Raw genomic sequence first — 22934 nt, 5'->3', positions numbered from 1 at the left:
GATTGGTGTAATCCAGTTTACTTTGCAGGTGGGTTTTCTGCATCATTATCTGTCACCAGAATCAGGTCCTGGTTCAAACACATATCGCTAAGAAACTCCAGTATTACAACTCGCCATTATGTAACCGAGTTTTACAGTGTCTGAAAGGAGTTGCATGTGAGCTTCTGTGCTCGAGCTGCAGCAAATAGTGGAGAGGTGAGGGTAGAGAAGGAGACATGGGCTGATACCCAGGTCCTTTTTTAGACTAAATGATTGTTGTCATGGAAAAGAAATTTATACATGGAGAGTTTTTTTTTAGGTTTAATCAGTAAACAAAGAAAGACTTTATTTCTTGAGCTGGGGTTGAGCTTTGTAGTTAGGCATAGGCCTTTGTCTTTTTTCCAACATCACCATTTCCGAAATGTCTCCATTTCTACATGGCCGGACTAAAATGCAACCCTGGTACTGCACTAACCTAGGCGTAACTGTTTTGAAAGTTATTCATTTAAAAATAAAACATATTAGTTTAGACACTGCATTACATTCAGGTGGAGTAAACATGCAACAACTAAGTATTTTCTATAAACTATATTAAATCTAATGATTGGATTTGACTTGATTTGCGTCCAATCACTTTTAGACTTCTAAACTCTGAGCAATGTGGCAGAAGTCATATATGCTCTACAGTTCTTTCTATATTAATTTACCTACTGAATTGAAACTGTGATTTGTCAATTTTAATCTGTGATCCTTTTTATTTCGAATTGAATGTGCTGAAGTTCAAGGCTTATAGAACAACACATTGTGTAAAACTGTCTAAATACTCACAGTCTGGATAGTTCTATGTTCCAAGAAGCCTGCAGTCATTTCAGCATGTCTTCCTTTCAAACCTTCTTAAACTCTATTGACTAGTTAGTGTCACATCCCAAACTGGGATCATCAAAAATTCAGACTTTCAGACTCGTAAGCCAACATGCACCACCACACCGCACACAAAGAACTATGTGCATGTCAATACAACAATCCCTCAAACCCTTAGTTGCCTGACATCGCTTCAAAAAATCATGAGATCATTTGTGCTGAACCAAGGATTATGCAATATAAAGAAAGCAAGTCTAACATGTAATCAGTGCAGAAAATGAATAATAAATTGAGGGAAACATTCGGCGGGAGGAGGGGGGGGGGGGGTTAGTTTCTCATCCATTTACTCCAACAACTGTGGTTTACAGTTGTTATGGTCTTATTAGCACTTATGTAATTTTATTGAATTTACAGGTAAAAAGAAATCTCTTCATTTGTGCTGACTAGCATCAGTTTGATCTTAGACGTTAAAACATTTAGTCGATAGTCCTGAAGTGAGAGAAGGACAAAAAAGGTAGCAAATAAGAGACGATATCAGTACATTTCATTATGCTTATGTGATTTCTATTGATAGTCTTTTCCTTCAGGAAGAAATTATTACATTCTACACATGCACATCTGTTTAGTCCGTATGTACACAATCCTCAATAATGTCACATATGAACACATAATTGAAGTATGATATTATCCTCGTGTTTTAATAAACTGCTAGATATTCACATTTCTTTGTCTCTGTTTATGTTAATGAATGCTGCACAGCTTCTGTAACAGACAGTACACTGTAGAACCTTTACTGAATTATCCTCTGCTGTCGGCTCTCCGTATTTTCTCTTACTCGCCATTTATTTCTTTTCCATCAGATATCCAGTCTGTCTTGGGCATCGTATATCTCCTTTCTTTCCTTCCTACCTTCATCCCTGTCCTCTACCTCTCCTCTTTCATCTCCTGCTTTAATCAAGCATCTGATCACAGGCCCAGGAGGATGAGGGATAATGAGATTAGGCCTGTACATGTTTATACATTCTGGTTTACATTGAGCTTTCCCTGTGTTTCTCTGTCTGACCCATATTTCTCCATATCCCTCCTCCGTGTTTTTGCTTTTTATGTCTCTAGTCTTCCTCTCACTCTCTATATTTTCCCCACTTCAGCTACTTGCCTTTTGCAGCAGTAGTGGCGTAGATGCTTTGTTCACAGTAGTCAGTATTATTATCTGCTCTGTACCAGGGAGATTTTAATTCCCGCACTGCAGTCTGATCTATATACAGAGACTGATCACCTGTCAGTCATCTGTCACTAAAGTGTCCTCACTGCACTTGCCTTTAATATTACCTCTCAGCCTGAGTACCAGCAAACCACTCAGTTTTTACACAGTGGAGCTCTCCAAACAGAGAAAAAATATTATTGAGACCAAAGCTAATGCAATGTATTGAATCACAGGTTTTAGCTGCAAACCTTCCAGAGGAAGCATATACGATCCTTGCCATAGGAGGAATGATATTCTAAGTGCTTAGCAGGAGGGCCCTATTGATCCAGTGGAACAGAAAGGAGGTGAGTGAGCCAATTCCAAATGTCTATAATCCTAAACAACAGCAGTGGTGCATAAGAGATGTCAGATACTGATTTTACATGACTCACCGTATCTGTAACTGAGCAATACTAAGCAGCTCTCCAATTTGGAATGTCTTTCAAAGGCCTTTTATTACAGGAATAAATACGAATCAAAACACTGAAACCTGTCATCTGTTTTGTATTGATTGGACTTTTATCACATCTAAACACATGTACTTAAAAATATATGTTGTCGAGCTACAATCTGTAATCAGTTAAATGTTAAAAAATTACAAATCAAATTCCGCAGATTACAAATCAGTTTTGAAATTTGATGACATTTTTTGGATTGAATACAGCTAATGATGGTGATGCTTGAAGGCTGCCGTGAGATAAATTTACTCATTTATAAAACACAAATGGGCTGTTTTCTGTACAGCTCCTACTTCCAACTGGTGAGTGAGCCCATTTAAATCTTCCTCCATTGCCGTGTGGCCCACAAATAAATAGAATGCATAACATTAATGGCTTTGTGAAGATATCAGCACCCAAGTAATGTAAGAGCAGTGTGGGAGCCACAAACTGGAGAGAACTAATGCCTTTGCATCTCAGCTGTGCTGTATTTTACATTCACAACAACACACACAAACAAATAATCCTCAGGCCTGTGGAAACATGGCACTCTGCTCAATATCGTATAGTCTAGTGCTACCAGGCCACCAGTATTGTGGTAAACCAAAACTCAACTTGTTGCATGAAACACAGCCTTCCTTGATCCTACAGCTTGTGACAGCTGACATCGAGCTGGATGTTCCAGAGCCGGGCAGCTACTCAAGCGGAGAACACAAATGTGACATTATGGAAACATGTTTTTAGAGCTGGATTTGACTCTGGATTGCTTTTAAAGGTTTCAGACAGGCCTGTTAATATGAAAGCTTGTCAGATGACGTTACATAAATGTTAACAGTGTTGTCGTGAAACATTGGTTTGGTTCACAAAGAGAATGGGTGTTGTTGGTTGTTGCTGTGATGTGCTGCTTTGTAAAGCTGATTCCTTCTTTTTAGAAAAAAACTTGTCTGTCTCCTTTTTTCCATTTTCAATGTTTTGCTCATCTTTAATGGCTGTCTTTGTCATTCTTTTTATATACATACATATATATGCACTGTGGCCATAATGATGTTTTGATGCATCAAGTGTATTAAGTTTCACTGACAGATTACATCATATTTCAGCAGTTTAGCATAAAATAAATGTAAAAAATGTGTGGACTGACTTTATGTTTCAAGCTCTTTCTCTCGTCAGCTCTTTTTGATCAACTGGTTATGCATAATGATTCTCTTGAGGTGTCCCAAAGCTCCTACATTCTGTAATGTTCCATATTATCCAATATAAATTATGATGCATACACATTACTGGCTAGATAAGCAGTGTGATTATGACAGTGTTGAGGGTAAAGCTGAAAAACCACTTGATTTTAAATCGTGACTTGAAACAATGCAGTTAGCAAATCGCAAAGGTTGTAACTTAGGACATAGCAGGAAACAGTTCGACTATTGTGTCAGTGGTTTTATAAATTCATGCCATTCTCATGTGACAATCACGCTTTTGGTGGTATCTCATGTGGTAATGCTTCACCAAATGTTTTGAATCTGTTCGATAGTGAATAGAACTGAGGCTTGACTTTAGAGTAATAGCAAATGGATATTTTCCCCTAATTGTTCAGCCCTAATTAAGGGGTTAAGAAATCTTTTAAAAACTGTATTTATACCTATCAAATTGTCCTATAAATTTCACACTTAACATGACATTGCAAAGGTCGAAAACAGTGAATATGATCAATGGATATCTTTCAGTCCTTTTAATTGAAATTGTGCTCATTCCTCGTGTTGTGCAGTTTTTGAACAGTGGGGCCTCTTCTATCTAACATGTTTTTTGTGCCATGGATGACAAACACATTTTTAACCTTGCAGCACATGGATCACTGCTGTGTCCATTCAAATGACCTTGTAGGAAATGTGTCGGTTTTCTTTTCTCTCTCTCTCTCTCTCTCTCTCTCTCTCTTACTTTTGGTAGCAACAAACACAGTGGTACGTAGTTGCTCCTCAGAGTTTGCTCTATGTCCACAAACAGCCCATGTTCGGCTCCAGCCTGTCTTGGTGTGCAGCCAGAGGGTGAAGAAGGCAATGTGACCATGATAAGAAAGTCTGAGCGTTCTCTTTGCTCAGCGTGCGCACACACACACACACACACACACACACACACACACACACACACACACACACACACACACACACACACACACACACACACACACACACACACACACACAGTCATTCAAAGGACACAGCAGTATTTTATCAAACGCTGGTCACTATGTCCGGTTTGGTTTACACTGCCAGCTCACATCTGGTCTCCTCTGCTGCTCTCACCAATGTGACACTAATTTGACTTCTTTACCATCTAAATATGAGTGTCCACAACAAATTAGGAATTTATCAAGTCAATAATTCTACTTGGGGTAGTACATCTGCCAGTATGACTGTATAAACTTCAGTCCTTTACTTGAAGAGGTTTTAAAGATTCAAAATAGTCGCTTTTTTTCCAAATGCAAAGAAACAGCATTCTTTTACTTGTGGCGCTTATGAATTGTATTTTTTTCTCTGCGTAGGTGGCATTGAAAGCTGAATATTTGCAGCCTGACTCCGTTGGTGAAAAATATCAGATATGAGGTGGCGAGACTAATGGAAAACTGATGGTGCGATGCCACACCCAGCAACTTGTTTGTTTATGCCCTCTGTGTGTTTATTGTTCTGTTTATGTGTACTTCTTTTGTAAAAATTGGAATTAGATAGCTGGAAGATACCACTTTTAACATAACTACGCAACAAAACTATCGTTGCAGTAGTACTGTTGTGTTAATGATACGTTTGTTGCCAAATGAAAGAGAAATGGCTGAAAGAATTCACAGTCATGTATTAGATGTCGGTAGGTTAATAATGGGCGATTGTAATCAAAGAAATAATGGTTACAGTTCATTAAAATAAAAATAAAAGGACTGCTACTGAACAGTTCATATATTCACACACCACAATGGTTTGAAGCGCATGCGGGCACAGAATACTAACTATACCACATCTCCCTCTCTTGAGGTTTCTGCACTCGGCCAAAGATTCCTATGTTCTGAAGGGAACAAAGGTTTTTCTTATGTCTGTGAGTGAGTGTTTTTCCTGATCACTTCGTGTTACTGCAGTACACAGACAGACCAGTTCTGTACAATAAGTCCCTGATGAGCTGTGGGCTGGGAGAGGAAAGAGGAAGAGAGGAGCTGATGCACATCCTCTGGACACACACTGTTCAGTGGTATTGGTGATTTGTCATGCAAGTGTGCACTTCGAAGTGTATGAGTTTGTGTGTGTGTGTGTGTGTGTGTGTGTGTGTTCAACAGGCGCACGCACAAGCATTGTTAAGTGCTACTGCTGATGGTAATTTGATATGTAATATGCCCCTTGCCTGGGCCACAGCAGCACAATAGTGAGGCCAAGTCTCCAGTGGCTAGTGTGTTTACTGTCAACAGCAGCCTCAGTCCTCCAGCTTGTCCTAATTCTGTCACTGGCCCTTTGCCTTTCATATGGATTCATCACTGTTTCTATCATGTCTTTGTTTTCTTAGAATCCCCTTTGTTTATATACAGTCATATAAAAGTGGTTTCAATTAATTTTTCTTGTACACATGTATTAATAAAACAACAAAGCAAATCAGCCATTTTCGAATGCAAAAAGCTTTCTGGCCAAACTTTTGTGTTCTGATCTCAGGAACTGCCCACTAACAACCGTGGACCTCAGGGCTGTTTTGGGGCATAGAAAAGAGTGCCTACTCTGGGGTAAAAAGAAAAGAAAAGAAAAAAAGCCCTGGGCTCTGAAAAACTGCTGCAAGGGGCTTGAGGCTGATTGGTTCAACTGTGAGAAGACGATGCTGATTGGCTACATTTGGAGAGGACAACAAGCACCATTGTTGTCTTCCCTCTTGATGTCCTCATCTAGTGGCAGTCTAACATTGTCACGAACAACATAAAGAACAGCTCATAGAATTGCTGTAGTATTCATTAGCTGCTGTTTGTAATTGTTTTGACACGCAACGTTGATGTCAAAGTCGAGACTTTCTGATCCTGGCACACAACAGAAACAGGAAAGCTTATCGGGCCAATTAGACACTTCATCAGTAACAATAAAAAAATAATCCAATAGAATGTTTGATAGTTTCGCTTAAATGCGTCGGATGCAAACTACCATGGGCACAAAATGAAAAGGCAAAGTTTGGTGACATGAACAAACCCCAGTTGTGCTACCACCATGGTTCTGAATAGTTTAACATACTGTGATAGTGGAGCCTCTTTGCCATCCGTTGCTATCCCCATTGATTTCCATGAGGTGTGCCAGTCTGCAGTTTCCTGAGCCTCTTGTTGCCCCTGTCCGTGCACAACTAATACCCTCCAAGGACTGATTCACTTGTCAAACTGCGTCCAGGATCTCTGTCCAGTGAGACCTGATCCTGGTCAGCCACTTGGAACTTTTACCTCAACATGGTGCAGCGACTTCACCCTGGTCACCCTCTGTGCCCCAGTGACTAAAAATCACTGTTTTTCATTATTGTGTTAACATTAAAATTAATACCTGTGTTTAATGATTTATATAAAGCAATTACACTGAAACACAGGTGGCCGAATCTGCTGGTCTCGATTTGAAACATATGTTTTAAAAGATCAGTGAATATAGGTATCAGTTGAAATGAAACACTCTGATTTTTAATGTTCCTGTCGGTGTTTGTGCCATCTGATGATTACATCTGCAAACAATATTTTAGTTATGTTAAGGATAGTTTGATGTTCTGTGATGAATGAAGCAGCTGCACATAAAAGTAATATATAAATTGGTAACTTAAGCCTGACATTGGGTTCTTTCAAACTGTAAAATAATACATCAGCCAACTTGTGGTGAATTCAGTATTATGTATATGTAGATCCTGGATGTCACTGACATTTAGGTCCTGACCTCATCATTTCCCACAATGAAAAAGCAAACCCAGCACTGCAGGGATTGGGGATAATTTCCTTCTTAGGGGAAGTTCAAGTTAGAAGCTACAGGTGCAAGGTGGTTTATGAGATACAGTATGAAGAGACTCTCCAGTGGTGAGAGCAGCATGTGAGGACACACATGTAGCTTTCAGGCAAGAAGTGTGCTATCTGATGGCTGACCAGTGGCTTAAGTCACATTCAAAAGAGTGCAGTGTAATGCTGAGTGAGAGTATGTCATGTGAATGTAATGGCAGGCTCAAGTTCACTATCTGCAGTAAGTTAAAGGCTTCACTTTATGACTGAAATCCTAAGACTGTAATCCATTTTTATCAGCTGTATATTTGCTGATATAGTTGCCGTAATCACAAAGCAGTATGATATAATGCAAGTGACTCAGAGAAAAATAAAGAAACAGGCTTCTAACAAAATGTCAATAGCCATCCTTCAGCCAATCGCGGCACCGGAGAAAAGAGCTGCTTTATACACACTCTGAGTAAATATACATTAGTACCGTCCAACCCACAAATTGCTGAGTTCATTTCGAGTGCTCAGCGTTGAAGCTGCAGATGACAGTCAGTCACACGAAATTCAGATGTTCAGTGTGGTCAGTGAGTGAAGACAGCACTGATGGATGCCTGAGGCTGAATCCAGGCTTAGTCTGTGCAGTCAATCAGCCAACCGTTCTGCCAGGCTCAAAGGGTAAAAGACCTATTAACTTCCAAAATACTCCCGCTGAGAATTAAAGCAATATTCACATGTAGCTTCTCTAACCACATGCTCAAGAAAGAGTGTGCTTTTAATAACTTCACATATATGGCAGTCATGAAAAAAATAATTATACGGTAATCTACATCACACTTATGACATTAAGCACATGATAATCATTTGCAAACAAGTCAAACTATATATATTTGCAGATTTTTCTGAGTAAATTATAAGCGTCTTTACTTCTTGGCGTGATGGATACTGTTTTCAAAGGTGCAATTTAGGTTGGCCTCTTTGACCAAGCAAACAAAATGTGATGTTTGTTGGTTCTGTAATCAAACTGAAATACCATTTGACCTGTTTGTCAGGTAATACCACCTTGACACTGCGGTGCGTTTCCAGTATCTTGATGAAAAATAGGCCAAGCAGAGAGACAGATGACAGATAGACTGTATCTAAGGGCGCAGAGCAGATCAGCAGAACGATTTACACTCTGGTAGGTCAGCACTGCTGCAGTCAGGAAGTCAGGGTTTGGCAAAGAGGTAAGGCACAAACAGTTATCAAGACAAGAACAGACCTGGCAGCTGTGTTTGTAGATATATCCAACATAGGGAAGCATGTACATACAGTAAGCAGTGAGCTTAAAGGAACAGACAGATGCTCAGATGCTTTGTGATGTCTTTTGTTGACAGACGGAGAACACACCTGCTTGTGAGGCCACACCTTGTCTGGCGCTGTTTACCCACAGCAGCCTTCCTACTGTGCGTTTGCATTAATGACGCTGCTGCGGCTCTATGGGCTGACTTTGCACTCTTCATCTCCACTGTAGAGAATCAAGGAGGTGCACAAAACGGGCAAGACAGCGTGTGAACAGCGAGTTGCGTGAGCTCCCTGCGGCCCTCCAAAACCGCAGAATTCGCATGAATCCTTTTAAATGTGTGTTTTCAGTTTGACCAAAGGTAAACAGAAATTAGCCACCATGGCAAGTCATCAAAAATACATTATTCTGACTATTCTTGCACTGTTTCTTTTAATACAGGGCAACCTCAGTGCATGTGGGGAGCAGTGCACGAGGGTGAAATGTTAATAAAAGGAGTGTGAGGTCGGACGGGGGCAGGGCAGGGCTGGCAGAGAGCAGCAACACCATGCTGGAGTAGTCTGCTGGAAAACTCTGTAAAACCACTTAACCTTTGCATTGTTTCCGCACACACAGACTACCACCAAAGCAGCAGAACACACACCTGCAGACACGGGCAGCTCACTCAGCTCTCCAGAACAAAGTTAAAGCGATTGATTCTCTGGCATATTTTGTTCCACATGTGTCCAGTATGTGAGATAACCTGTAGGAATGTGATAGGAATGTTTTCGGGGGGGACAAATAACCTACTGCCAAGTAAGAAAAAAGGTGTCATAAAAGAGTAAAATGCACAGGTTTTGCTTGGAACACACGCACACAGGATCACGTAATTAATCCAGGACATTAAAGTGTGATATCTCCATTAATATAAACCAATTTTGCTCTAGTTTAAATCTATGAATATTCTAATTGCTGCCTTTGGGCCCTTTTTTTTTTCTTTGCAGTTGAACGTGGTACCACTTAGCTGTTTTACTTACTGATAACAATGAGCAACGCGGGATATTGAATATATCTGAGGCCTGCTTTTATTACCCGCCGTTGCATCATTTTTCCAGAATAAGAAATGAAGAGCGATTAATTCATTCGTCACCCAGGCTGGAAAAAAACTAATCTATAACTGCTTCTGTAGAGGTGAATCTTGTGACCTCTCTCTGTGACCCCTGAGCATTTCAGTAGTGTTGGTTGCTAGGTAACGAAGTTGATTTTGTTTCATTAAGTAAACAGTTATCACCTTAGCTAGAGATATGATTGCCCAACAAAGTGTAAAGAAAAAAAAACAGAGTTGCTAGTGGTTTGCAAATGAATACACACACACATGCACTAATAATTGGGTTTCACTGATGACACTTGTGTCCAGAGCTGCTCAGTTCAACGCAGTGAAGCTTCTATCTGCTGGCTTTTGCTTTTTGTATTGTATGGGTAGGAGGAGCCGCTTTCCTGTGATTGTCTGCCTCCCTCCCTCCCCTCTCTCTCTCGCTCTCTCTCGCTCTCTTTCCCTTTCTCATTTTTCCAAAGTTGAATATTCCGCTTGCCTGGGAGCTGTCGCCAGCAGAGCGGTACAGCCCGACTCACACTGAAGGCACCAGGCTGGTGTATTATCTTTTTTCCCCCTCTTTTGTGCTGCTGCTGCTGCCTGTGCTGCCGCTGCGCCTTTTGGATCAGACGCGGAGAGAGAAGGAGTCCCGGCTCTGTTCAGCCTCTTTTCTGTCCAACCCTCCTGTGTTTTCATTCCGGGGCTACTTTCAAGATGACAGAAGAAAAGAGTGTTGGGCATGTAAAGCTGGTAGGTGTCTGAAACCCCTCCCCTTCCCTCCGCGCTCTGAGGTGTCTGGCTGTGTTTGGGGGGGGTTCATGGTTTGTGGCAGACGCGCCGTGGGGGTGAAAGAAGCGCCCGGGATCAGAAATGGTTTTTATTCCCACCGTCCACTGGGATTTCTCTTGACGTGTGTTGCCTTGAATTTCGGACATGGAGCCGAGTGTAACACGCATGAGCATGTCTGAGGTAGGATATCAAACTTGCGCTTGTGCAGATTTTCTCGCGTGTGTGGGAAAACACTGAAGACACGCGGACACGCGGACCTACAGCTGATATGATCATGTAGGGACAGCGCTCCAAACAAGAGGTTCTCCAACTGATACACGTTTTGGTGGCGAAACATTGCTTTTATATAGTTTTTTTTTTGTTGTTGTTGTTGTTGTCGGAATGTTATCCAGTGACATGTCATGACAGTGAACCTCATTGAACTCCTGTGAGAGCATACGGCAGCTCCAGTTTGGGTCTCTGCTGCGCATCAGACTGTTGTTAGAATGATTAAGCTGAGAGAATCATGTGTTGCTGTCACATTGCTTGTTTAAGGAGGTTCATAGGCTCAGCTGGAGAGCAGCAAACTGGCCATGAAACACACACACTTAGGACGTTTACAGCTTATTTCGGTTGTGTTTAGAATAATATATTCATAAGGGTCTTTAAGGCATCCTCATTTTCTCCAGATCAGCGGGCTTCCTACAGAAAAGGAGGATTTGCTGTCAATTTTTTGCTGAACTTGAGACTTTGATGCTCACTAGTGAAGTTGACAGGACTAGGTAATTATTTTTCTTTAAGAATATCTCTAAACTTCCTGTGTTATTATGACTTTAATCCCTCTGCACATTTTTAGAATTCCTGAAGGCACAACAGTCTAATGTATATTCTTTTTTTATACGAGTGAATCCTTTCCTTTTTTTATTCCATCTTAAATCAGTGTACTGACTTAAGAATCCAGCTGATTTCTGCCACTGGGTAGCGTTAGACTGAGCCGCTGCCCAAGAATTGATATCCTGTCAAATAGTGATGAGATGCACAAAGTCATCGGCAGAGTGTTGAAGTGTCACTACACATAATTCATCCCGTGCGGTGCCGAATGCCAAACATTGAAGTCGGCTGAGTTCTGATAATCCTGCTGAGCTCAGCTGACATTAAGAGGAAACAGGCTTGTTGTTGGGCTGCTTTGAAAGCCTCTGTATGCCGGTTGTGTTGGCCAGCATTAACAAGGAAGGTCACCATTGTTGTTATGAGATGACTGTCTGGCAGGTTGGATGTCTGCAGTAGTTTGCGGCTTTTTTGTTCTCCTGTAACCTTTTACCTAAATCAGCACCTCTTTGCTGAATCTTAAGTCCTGTTTCCAGATTGATAGTCTGCCTCTCTTTCTCTCTCTCTCTCTCTTTTTCTCTCCATCCCAGTGCCAACTGTTTGAATGTCGCAAAATCGCGATAAGGTGGAATAAAAGCACAAATCCAATCAGCAATGTGCATAAGTGCTCTGCAGTAGTAGTTGTAGTAAAGTAGTAGTAGTTTACCCAGTTCTCTTTTAAAGCCTTGGAGCTGACTGTCTCATACCATTACACAACATGGCTCATGAGGCTGATTACACATCAGCATGCTCATCTTTGTTTCCGATTCAAATAGGCAGAGTCATCGCTCTGAGCTGCTGCTTTTACCTTCACATGCCACACATTCGCTTTCCTATCTTTACTTTACTGTGACCTCACCCTCTTCCTCATCCTCCTTCCCTCTATCCCTCTCATTCTCTCTCATTGTTCTCCCCTCTCCCTTCTCTTTCCATCCAACTCTCTCTCTTTACCTCTGTGAAAAAGTGGGTGTTGTTCCCTGTCGGTGCCCTGAGGCAAATCACAAAGCTCCCTTTTGTGTCTGACTGTTTACCTGCGAGTAACCTGTGTTGCTTGACCTATTGTGCATGAATACTTGTCTATTCATTGAGCAAAGCAAAGGGATTAAAAGTAAGTAGTAGTTAAAAAAAAACAAAACATTGTCATCCAATGATGAAGGCTGTAAGACTGAATTTAACGGATCAAAGGAGGTACATTTACCATTACTCATTAAGACAAGGTTTTAATCCAGGATGCCTTGTAACAGTCATGGTTTGGATAGCAGAAAGTCTGACATCGTAAAAATGTTGCTACCAGAGACTTTCCTTGTTATGAAGAAATGCAAAACAGAGCTGAAATATTCCACCAATAATACACTTTTCTCGACTTTTTGTACAGTAAATGCAACAATCACACCATAAGAGGGTGTTGATGGCAATATACAGCAGTTCACTGAACTGAGGAAAACGGCAGTAGACAAGTCTTTACTTGTTACAGGCTGATTGCTTCAACTATAAATAGGATTGCCCTCTGGTTATGTTTTTAGTCAGTTATTTCTGAACATAACCATATGTTGGTGAGATCGATTTTAAATTTTATTATCTTTTTCATATATATAGAAGTCGTCAAAAATCCTTGAATACTGGATTTAAAATGAAATATCAGCTTAGAAATAAGTCCACATGCACCCCGAGAGAACTTTCTTTTCATCTAGATTTCAGAGGTGGCATGAGTCCTGTATTTACTTCCAAGTGACATTAAAATGTCTTGAGGAGTCTTCCATTTACCTTGAAGAAACTTTGATACCTTCAAGCTGTCAGTCTGAAGTTATTACAGCTGCCAGCAATATATATATGTATATATATATATATATATATATATATATATATATATAAGCCTCATGACAGCAGCAACTGGCACCTAAATACCATAGTGTGAGAATGTGTTTGCACTGAGGTGGTCAGTTTCATGTAGTCGAGGCACATACCAAGAGAAGCCACGTATCTGAACCCCTGACGTTTTAAAACCCCTGCCCTCTGCTCCACGCCTCGCCATTCGTCTCGGTGTTCCAGCTTTCCGCAACAAATGTAGAACACAGCAATTCCACTAATTCTTCTCAACAGTTCAAATAAATCATCCCAGCAAGCAGACATCCTTTAATGAACTATGTGTTCCTGAGTTTTAGCCTGTTTTTGCAACATACGGTTAGTAAATGCGCTAAAAAACACACACACACACACACACACACACACACACACACACACACACACACACACACACACACACACACACACAAACTAAAAAACTGTTCTGCATTGGCAAATGTTTGGCCTAAATCAGGCTTTGGTTTTAATGTGCTGTTATGTTATATTGTATGTGTTGCTGAGGTAGAGTGAAATACCATCTTTTTTCCTTCTCTGTTTTGTATTTGTAGTAATTCCCAAGAGGACATGTTTTTATGATGAGTGCAGAAGGGATGGTTTGGGAGCACTGAAGTAAGCGTAATCACAGTATTGAATGCTCTTCAGGGTGCCGTGAGGTGTATTCAGCAAATGCCAATGCACACGCACTGACAAAAGCTCTTTTTGCAAAATACATCTGCACATTAATGTATAAAAATAGTGCAACAAAACCACAGGGTTCTCTAACAAGCAGCTATGTTAAATGGGAAGTGTCAAAACAGCAGGGCCCTATCCAGACACTGTTTTGGAAGAGACGCATCCTGTTGGTAGTTGTGTATTAAGAATAAAAAAACTCCTCCCCTCCTCTACCAACACTAAACTTACTTCTAAGAACAAACTGATTTGCATGAGGAAGAATTTACGACCACCTACTTCTTTCTTCACATTATTCATATACATTAATGCACATGTGAAGGCTGCGGTGGTGAGTTCTGAAAAGTGGAGCGATCGAATGAAACTAACAGATTGCTAAGTCTGACTGGGGATCATTCATTAGAGGAAATGGTTTCTATGTGATATAGCATTGATCAAGGGGACGAATGTGGGAGTTGACGCAGACGTTGCATGGATGGATGTATGCTGTGACAGATTGCCTCCTGTTTTTGTCTCCAGACTCCTTTGATCTCTTCATTGCGCTGAGTGCAATGAAGGTCCCTGCCAAGAGAAGCATAGCCTGTCTCCCAGATACATTTGCACTGCATGTAGATCAGCAAAGACTACTCATGCGTGGCACCCCACTGCTAAACTTTATCCCTCTGGCCAAAAACACTGTTTATGTGATTTTATGCTTATGCTGGTTGGGTGTTAGAATTCTGTCTGGTGAGTGCTCCACTGTGTTGTTGTTATATCTTAAGCAGGTGAGAACACTAGTGCCAGGGAAAGCTATTGTTATCTAGAATGCTGCACAGATGCAGTGCTTTTGAAACAAAAAAGACAGTATAGGAAATTATTGTGTCTACCCCACCAGAGTTGGGAACAGTTTTGCTGAAATATGTGCTCCTCAGGCGATCCTGTTTGTTAATGCTGAGCTTCGGCGCTCCACTCCGCTGTCTTCATTCTGCTTACTGTGCTCTGGAAAGGATCAATGGATATTTGCTTTGCTGGAGGCGTCCTAGAGTTAAATTACATTCTATTTGGTCAGTATTTAACACGTTGGAGCTGCAATCCAAAGGTTGTGCCCATAGGTTGCTGATCAGTCCTGCTGCCAACTGCTTCTCTCAATAGATCCTGAACAGATGTTTTGCAGACTAATATCTTAGGTTGCTTAAAATATAAACATTGTCATGCCAAATTCTACATGCTGTCTTCTGCAACTTAGAGTGCCTCATTCTGTCTGTTCTACCTCTGATGGCAGGCAGTGTCCTAGATCATCTTTTCTTCTGCTGTAAGTCATTGTACAGAGGTGCAAACCTTTTCGAATTTCCCCTAATTCCATTATGATTTGCGTGCATGAAGACCTGATTACTTGAAATATTTGTGTGGTGGTCTGAGCTGAACTAAACGAACTGTCATGGCCTTATCTTGTGTCGTTACAAACTGTGGGATCTAACAGCAGCAGCTGAGGAGGCGGCCAATCTTCAGCCACACTAGTTAAAAGCCAGCTGCCTGTGAATCCAACAGCAATACACATGTTTCCCATGATCTCACCTGCTGGCACCAGTAGCCGGGGTTCAGGCCCAGTTCTGACATCATGGTGTCCACACCAGAAGCCTCGCTGTTGGGTAGATTGTACCACACCTCTCTCTAAGTGGTGTGACCTGGGGATCGTTAAATGTCGCATGTATGTGTAGTGTTGTGAGGTTTTTAGGTTTGGGTTGTTTTTGTTGATTTTTTTAAAGGATTATCTTGATATAATATCAAAAATTCTTTGATTTACATGTCTTTAAAACGGACTTCCACCTTGCTTCACACATCACTGCTTTAAAAAATTGTTTTCGCAAGCGTTTCCCACTATAATGGAAAACTGTAACACTAAGTCTGACTCTCTTTATTTCTTGGTCATTTAACAGATGTGTGTTGCTTGCTATAATGAGCATCCCCTCTCCCCAGCACAAGCCAGGATGCAGTTGTGATAAAAATAGAGGGATTGGGCACGGAAAATGCAGGCAGAGGAAGAGAATTAACTATAAAGAGACAGATCGAGAAGGTAGGTGTACACAGGAGGAGGCGTGAAAAACGATTTTTGAGCTTCAAGGGCGTTTGGAGGATTCTGGGGAGGGTTAATAGCTACACGGATCAGAGAGCAAAGACAAAAGTCAGAGGGTTAGAGAAGGAGAAAAAAATCCATGACTGACTCATGCACTCCCATATAGACACATACAGGCTTTCATCATGCGCACTCATCCACCCGGCAGGCATTTTTAAGAAACACCTTCCGTCTTTAAGCAGCTCTTTTCCTCTCTTTCTTGTTGATAGGTGAGTTACAGTGATCTTTAGGACTGTCTGATATTCTCTTAAGACCCTCTACTACGCTTAGATCAGCTGTCCGTGCCTGCAGCAGGTTATATTTTAACACAGTTACTTAAAATATAATGTTGCTCCACTGACGCTGGCCATTTTATCCAGACCTATCAAAACTGTGAGTAGGAGTTCTTGTGAACTTGCCGCTAGCAAAAAGCCCTTAGACTGAGTTCTTTTCTCAGTCTCCAGGCCATTGGTTCAGTTCAATATTGATATAGCAGTAGGCATTGTTAACCTTGACAATTATTCTCTTTGGTTTTGCAGTGCCCCGGGGACTGGCTATTTTTAAAAAGCCGGCAACGTTGGGCAGCTATTGTTTAACTAACAACCTATTGATTCGTGTCAGCTTCAGTTGTGGGGCTGTGCCGAGGACAGAGTGTGTTTTTGTTTTCACAAACACATTATTTAGAATATTTTAGAGAGCGGGTGACAACTAGTTCCATTATAGCCCAGGTAAATGCTGCCTTTTAATTGTGGACTTTCACATTAGACTTTTTGGGATTCTGGCACATATCGATCTGCTTTCCTCAAATGTATTATTTTTTTATTTTTTTTAAGGACCAGTTAAGTTGTTGTTTTTACAGATTGTACATTACATATGATATGAATGTCACTATATATGAGCGGCACTAAAAAGTCAAGAAAGAAGGCCTTTGAGGACAAATAGTTGGCTAGCGTCTTGTGTGTTTTTCATACGTAACTCATTACTAGTTGCTCATTTTGTGTGACTTCCGAAAAGAATCATATTGTCAGGGAAGCTGTCCGCTGCTTAAGTTTAGAGTGCAAATGTGTTTGCAATGATTATATGTTTCATATCATCGCAGTGTGATTGATAATAGAGCGGCAATCAGCAAGCTCAGATTTGCCTTTTGACAGTTATGTTGTATTATACACACAATAAGTCTCATATCAGTGCTTCACTAAAGGTGGAAAAAATGTAATCCATCAAATGGCTGTCTGAGCTCCTCCATCCACCGCTGGTTTCCCATCTCGAGAAGGAAGAAATGATTGTTTATCAGTGATAAATAAAGCTAATCGAACAAATAAAGCTGCAAGCCGCTGACATTTCGGCGCATGGAACGTGCTGAGCCAATCGAACAGCAGCCAAGCAAAACAATGGCTCCAACTCTCCCCCCTTGAAGGAAATGCCAAACATTACAGTGCTGTATAAATAGAAGGCTCTGACTTTGTAGAGCCAGATAGAGGACAGGAACCCCCTCCCTGGGGTCACGCTGATGGCAAGGTCTCCCACCTCTCCTCCCCCTCTCCACCGTTTCTGTCTTTATTGCTCTTTTTATTTTTCTCTCTGAGTGTGTGATCTATTTTTGACCTCTCTGAGATTTTATTTTTTTCCCCTTTGGTTTGCTTGTGTATTTTTTTTATCTCTCCGTCTCTTTCTCCCTGACACCCGGTCACCATGAATAACTGAACAGCCTAGTAACACTTCACAAATGCCTCCTGCTTTATTAATGGTGCCATCTACTACTGTTGAAGTGGCAAATGGCCCTCCTGGATGTATTATGTTGTGGGAAATGTATGGACTTTGGCCCAAGGTGAATGCTGTACTTAGAGCAAGAAGGCTGGTGTTTATTAGCTTTTAGTCAAGCAGCCTATTCTCACCACTGACAGCTCAGTTCAGTCCAGTTAACTACCTTTGCATCTGGATAAATGCAGAACATGTAATGTACATTTGGGCACACGTGGTCCTACAACGTGCAGCCTGAGATGAGGCAGTCAGGTCTTTTACACCGAGGCCACACATATCAGAGTAAAAAACCATCTGGGGTTTTAAAATATTAAATCATCGATTTCATTTTGTCATTTCACACTGTTTTTTTTCTGCCTCCACCCCCACTGAGAACGAGAGAGACGAAGACAGAGTCATCCCCAAAACAAGGTTAGTTGCTCCATCTCTATGTAATGGGGTTATGGATGATTCAGCCGAGACAACTCCAACAAGTCTTTCATCTGTACTATCTTTTGTATCAGGCGTATAAATTTATTTCCCTCGCCTGGCAGGCTGCACAGACAGTTTGGAAGATTGAACCTCAGCTGCCGGTGGAGGCAGATTTAGGAAGCAGCATGCACATTAGGTAGCACGTACACACGAGGACTCGCACATTCATTCACCACCGATGCATTCTCCGTTTGGCTCTTTGTTACCGTTGTCTCAATCTTATCATCGCTGACTACCAGAATCTGTAGCAGCAAGAGTGCAGTTTCTTCTCTTCCTGAAATATTTTGGCTTTTATTTTGCAAAACTGCTGCAGTAGAGAGACAAACAGCCCCAAACTCTACTATGTCAAGTCATCAAATGCATTGTAGTCTACTAGCACAGCCGATGTTTTTTTATTTTGTTTTTTTGCGAGACGTGCTTCTTAATAAGGATTACTGTCGTATGGACAGTCAGAATTTTTCATGCTCTTCAGACCTCAGTATTGACCTGGGGATCTGACTCCTCCAGAATCAATAGCGCAAGCATGGATGACATCATTCATTAATACAGTTTGGCAAGCTATTGATGAAGTGGCTGGCATCTCATGGATCAGTTAGCCTGCTCATTTAGAGTACAAATATGCTGCATTTATAGTTGTCAGCTGTTTTTCACAATTGGAAAACTTTGCAAGAATATGTCGTCAATCTTCATTCAGAGGGCTATTGTTTTCTTGACAGTCTTTCCAGTCTTCTATAGGTGCAGAGGAACCAAGAATGCAATTTCCCGCTGAAAACATCCTCTTTTCGGAAGCTGAGAGTGCTGTTTATGTGGTGCGTAGATTGCTTTTTCACACGACACGGAGTAAATTTGCATATTTATAGAAAATTCCAGTAAAAGGTAAGCCATTAACTTGGTACCATGCTTTTGTGCACATATATCCGCACACAGTCAGATAAAAACATAGAAAAATTTAAGCTGAGTTGGTGTCAAGTGTCAGTAGATGCAAGTTTGTTTTCTGAAAGGCAAGACAATAGATTTCTCAAGTTCTGAAGTTTGTGCTTTTTCACTCTGTCGTCTTATTTTATGTCGTTTTAGCTTCAGGAATGCATGTAGGAGAGTTGCTTTGCTCCGAAATATTAGTTTTGATGGAGTTTGGTGGAGTTTTTGAAGCTGAATAATGATATGTCTCTTGCACAGTGTTCAAGGTGAGCTGGTTTTCAAAGTGCTAGTCAATATTGTTTGTGTATGAAAGCCAGCTGAGTAGTTAGAGGGATTTTTAGCAGCCTGAGGATCAAGAAGAAAGTATAGTTCATAATTTCAATCTTTTTAAATAGCGGAGACAGACAGACCAAGATAATAAGACTGAATTACCTAAAGACAGAAATTTATATTTGTTTCTAAGAACAGCTCTGGATCCATCTCTTAGTCAGTTTTGAACTAGTAATATAAATTAAGACAATCCACACTTACATACATATGATGTTTTTTTTCAAGCTTGCATAGCATAGTCTTTCAACTTTAAATTCCAAAGTGCTTTAAACTGTGTTCTTTGCTTACCTATTCACACACACTCACCCATAAGTTGTGGCAGAGCTGCCATACAAGGTGCCAGCATCCCATTGGAAGCGACTTGAGGCTCATCATCTTTCCCAAGGACGCTTAAGAATCCAAGTGTATCAAAGTTGTGTAAGCTCACTACAAGGACGAACAGATTTTAAGGAGGGGAACTACACGGAGCAGTCCTCTTGCCTGCAGTCTGTGTGACCAGACTGATTGCCAGGGTCAGCAGGTTACAACCTAAACTCTTGCCAGTGGGTCCGAAGCCTTCTTACTAATAATGTTTTTACTTTTGTTGACTGTTAGTGGCACTTCTGTTCTCCCCCTTTCCTCCTCCTGTGCTCCCTCCAGCATGCTCAGCCTCGTCTAAATATCTAATAAGCTCTTCTGCCAACTTCTGATCCCGGGTTTGTTCTCACCTGGGCAAATGCACATGAATAATGGAAGCAGTATGAAGTGAAGCAGGGGCATGGTTGCTACAGTGTTGTGTTGAGGCCTGATAAGGCTCTCCAGCACAGCAAAGGAGCCTCAGAGAGCTGATGAGACGACGTCTGACAGTATTAACTTTATTACCCACAGGCTGCCAAGCAGTAACAGGCAGAGGTATTAAGTAGAGGCTAAAGGAGAGGAGGTGTGTTCTATTCACTGTCACAACTCTGTGCAAATCTCATTTCGGTCTGCTTTCAAGTATAAATGTATTAAACCAATTAGCAAGTCTGGCTTGGCCTTGCGCTTGACAAGAATTGATTGTTTATTTCATTTTCAGTGTCTTGCATCAGCAAATGTCCTTCACACAATGGAGCCTCCATCAGCACTGCTGTCAGGCAGCACAGAGAATTTAAGAAACCAACGCAGCTCTAAAAGTGAAGTAGTGCTGGATGTTGACACATACACACATGACATGCCAGGGAAGTCAGTGTTACTGTGAGTCACAGTCGCGTTTGAACATATAGACCAAACAACTTGCTGTTTTATATCCACTAGAGACTGTATGCATAAGTAACTCAGAGAGGCAGAATAAAAAAAATACATTATCCCAAATGCACCAGCATAGCTAATTTTATGTAGCGTTACAGCAGAGTAGCAGCACTCAACGTCCAATTTAAATACCTGTACACAAAACGAAGGTGGGATGTCAATATACACACTCTTCCCCTTGCTTTAGAGCTGGGTAAAAGAATTAAAAATATACTAAAATGTCATGAATTATTTTCGTATTTGTTTTTAAAATAATAAAATGTAAGATATATTTGAAAAATAAAATTGCTACGTTTATTCCTGACACTGTCCTGAAACATTTAATTTGCTTTTGATCTCTGTGTTTTATAGCTTTCAGTCCTTCAACTCTATCTTTTATTCAGTACAGGACACAAAACCTGTACTGCCAGTATGCTTTGTACAGGAAAAAACTAATTAAAGTAGACAATTATGTCATCAGTCATACACACACGCATAATTAGATTTACTTATCACACATTATGTCAATGCCCTCAACTTACTTTGGACTAACACACCAATTCTTTACTGTACTGCTTTTGCAGAAATTCTGGCACTCTTACGTAATGACTGGGGTTTCCGTGAGATCGACTGAGGCATAGCCAGGTGAACTGAGATAACTTTTCCCCGGAGTCCTGAGCCATGTTTTGCCCATCAAGCACTAACATTGGTAACCAGGGAATGGGAAAGCTAACTGGTACAGCTCTGCCTGCTGCCTTTTTAATACTGTGTTAAAGTGGTGGAAGAGTGCAGGCTGACCTTGATGCCTGTCACATGCTTGTCAGGCAATTGCAAAAAAAATAATAAATAAATGTTACCAGGCCTTTTTTTTCCTTTGCTCTGCCCGGTTATCTGAGACAAGATCATTTGAAGCAAATATTGGACAGAAATTAATTGTGGAAGCAGCTTGGAATCGAACTGTAATGAATAGATCCTCTAAAAAAACACCAATCCTGAAGATTGAATCTGAAGATAAATGTGATATAAGATGGAGACAGGATAATACTTTGAGATATGAACTGGATTTATTTTGGAATTGATTTTGGATTTGCAGCTGCCCCCCGTGTAGCAGTGAGAGGGTTAAACGTAAGCCTGACTGCTCGACTACGCTGCCTGTGAAATGGAAACACCAGCTTGGCTGCATTACTGTTTACATTCTATGAATAGGAATCGCATGTTTGATGAAACCAGCCTGCTCTGAGGTCTGCTGCAGAGAGAGAGAGAGGGGGGGAGGGGGAGGGGGGGGGCAGGAAAAGGAGAGGGAGGAAAGATTGGGCAAGTGGAGGTGGGAGGAAGAGTGAGAGTAGAGGACGAAAAGAGGAAAATATGAAGGAAGACTAAGAATACAAGTGTGACCAAAAGAACATTGGCAAATTTCTCATGTGCTAAACATTTCTTTTTTTTCCCCAGCTGCAATGGCAGTCTTGATGTGCTACTTGATTCCTCTCATATAATCACATGCACAGTTCCTGGTGTGTTCTGGTCAGCTGGAGGGCTCTTATTTTTGGAGCTGCCCAGTTTCCTCTTTCCAAAACCATAGTGGTGAATAAATGTAGTCTCTTGGTGTCTGGCAAAACTCAGCAGGGCCTGGTCCTGACATGTGTCTCATGCTTTGAGGTATTTTTAACCCCAGTCGCTAAAAATTAATTGCCTTCAAAGTTGCCAGCATTTCAGTCCACTAATGCTACTGAATTCCTCTTATTCCACCCAAACAATGTCCTGTTTCTTTTTGGTTTTAATGCCCAGCTAAGGTGATTAGGGTAAATGCCACGGGAAGGGCTTGGGAGTTATGTTTGCTAACACTGCCACTAATGAAAGGATTCATACAGCAGTGCTATGTTCGGGTGTTTTTATTGGTCAGTTAAAGGTGTGCACCCTTAATTAGTACCCGTACCTCCCTGAAAATGTGCAAAAGTTTGTGATTCAACATCTCACAAACAGGCCAGTCATTCTCTGTAGAAATGCACGTGTTGGCTCAGGGCGTAACATTTGCTTACCCCATAAAGTAATGAATGAAAGCTCCTTGTTTCAGTGGGAAACGCAGTGTGAAAGCCAGAGAGAGAAATCAGACCACCAT

At 41.1% G+C, this 22934-nt stretch overlaps 1 protein-coding gene across 5 annotated transcripts in view; it reads left to right on the top strand.

The window, feature by feature from the left end:
- mid2 (midline 2) overlaps positions 1-22934 on the top strand; it is a 154037-nt gene that overhangs the window by 42825 nt on the left and 88278 nt on the right. The window contains exon 1 of one of the 5 annotated variants that reach the window (XM_022188978.2): positions 10303-10584. The exons of 3 other annotated variants lie outside the window; for them this stretch is intronic. The gene's annotated coding sequence lies outside the window, so the exon portion shown is untranslated. Of the gene's footprint in view, positions 1-10302; positions 10585-10661; positions 10804-22934 lie in introns of those variants that run through there. One more of the 5 variants, XM_022188983.2, reaches the window with a different exon arrangement.

This window comes from Acanthochromis polyacanthus, chromosome 10 (genome assembly GCF_021347895.1).
Source record: "Acanthochromis polyacanthus isolate Apoly-LR-REF ecotype Palm Island chromosome 10, KAUST_Apoly_ChrSc, whole genome shotgun sequence".
NCBI lineage: Eukaryota > Metazoa > Chordata > Actinopteri > Pomacentridae > Acanthochromis > Acanthochromis polyacanthus.
This window is presented reverse-complemented; position numbering and strand designations above follow the sequence as displayed.